The sequence below is a fragment of the Octopus bimaculoides genome, chromosome 6, assembly GCF_001194135.2.
Source record: "Octopus bimaculoides isolate UCB-OBI-ISO-001 chromosome 6, ASM119413v2, whole genome shotgun sequence".
NCBI classification, from domain to species: Eukaryota; Metazoa; Mollusca; class Cephalopoda; order Octopoda; family Octopodidae; genus Octopus; species Octopus bimaculoides.
In genome coordinates, this window is record NC_068986.1 from 97,094,840 (window position 1) to 97,096,607 (window position 1,768).

Consider the following 1,768-nt stretch of genomic DNA (forward strand, 5'->3'; position numbering starts at 1 on the left):
ACACACACACACACACACACACACACACACACAAAAACACACAAAATACACGTGCACATATTAAATGCCGGTAATGCAGGCAGTGCCTATCCAGACCGAAACTATAAATGTGAATTATTTTATATAGAAATTAAATAATTTCAAATTCATTATACTCAAATTAATTTAAGACAATATTCAGTTTATAATGAAGTAACTAATTGCAATCTTTGTGTTATTTTCTGCCATCTATCAAATCCAGTGCTTATACTCCACTACTGTACGTAATACAACCGCTGAAAATTTAGTGTTAAAATGCATTAACAAAAGTTTGATAAGGAATATTGCTGATGCGTTAAGAACATTTTGTTTTGAATGCCATACTATATAGATTTCAAAGTTTGGCATAAGGACAGCAAGTTGGGGGAGAGGGCAAGTCAATCACATCTACTCCAGTGCTCAACTGGTATTTATTTTATCAACCCCGAAAGAATGAAAGGCAAAGTCGACCCTGATGGAATTTGAACTCAGACCAAAGACAGTGAATGACATACTATATTACAAAATAGGTATATTTATATCTACAAACAGCAAGGTGCAATATAAGACCAAAAACGACAGCTTCAATCGTCACTAATTGTAACTGAGGGTGTTGAATAGCACCTATATTGCAAGAAATAAGAGTTATAACTCTTAATACTGTATACAGCATTCAATATCTATACACTGACAGTGGAGATAACCACCGTCCAGGAGTGAAGCTAGGAGCACTGTACTAGACTAGTTTTGTCTATGAGTTGTAGACTCGCCAGCAGTGCCTACTCCATCGCTCGGATGATTTCAAATTGCAAGAAATAAGAGTTAAAACCCTTCATGCTGTATGCAACGCACAATATATATACACTGACAAGGGAGATAACAGCCCCGTGAGCGACTATGAGTACTAGACTAGATTAGCTTCGTCTAAAATTGTAGACTCGCCAGTAGTGCCTAGTCCATATAGTCATGCAATATAGGTGATATTCAGCATCTCCAGTCACAATTAGTGACAGTTATATCTTCCTGTATGCTCTTATATTGCTTCTAGCTGCTTATATCAATTTTTAGTATACACATTAGCATTTCGTTAAACCAGTCACCAATAAATATGGTAAGTGTATATGTTGACAGATCGATTTAGCCAACCTATCCGCGCAATGGAGTAGGCACTGCTTCGAGTTTACAACTGATAGAGGAAACTAGTCTAGTCCAGGGCTGCTAGCCTCGCTCATAGGGAGGTTATCTCCCCTCTCAGTGTATATATAGAGTGCGCTTTATACAGCACTAAGGGTTTTTAACTCCTATTTCTTGAAATATAGTTACTATTCAGCACCCTCAGTCACAATTTGTAATGATCAAATTTTTCCTATGTATATATATATATATATATAAGTCAGTAAATAGTGGGGTTGTGTTAACCGCACGTGGAGAAATAATAGGAAAATGAAAAAAAGCCAGAATGCCGAACCGGAAGCACAATTTAATAAAGATCCCCTCCAACCGGTTTTCACCGCGAAGGAGCAAATTATCAAGAAGAAGGAGAAAGAAAACGCCCTTGTTTTTATCAAAGTATGCTAACGGTTTTATTCACTTTAAAAGTTGTTTCAGTCATACACGCATGGAGCTCTAGACAAAATCTCTTGAGTTTACTTGGCGTCATTTTCACAAACAAGGTGTGGGCAATATTTCGCACGAAATGGAGACCTCAGTTTGCTGCGTTGGTAATATATATATATATATATGTATGTAT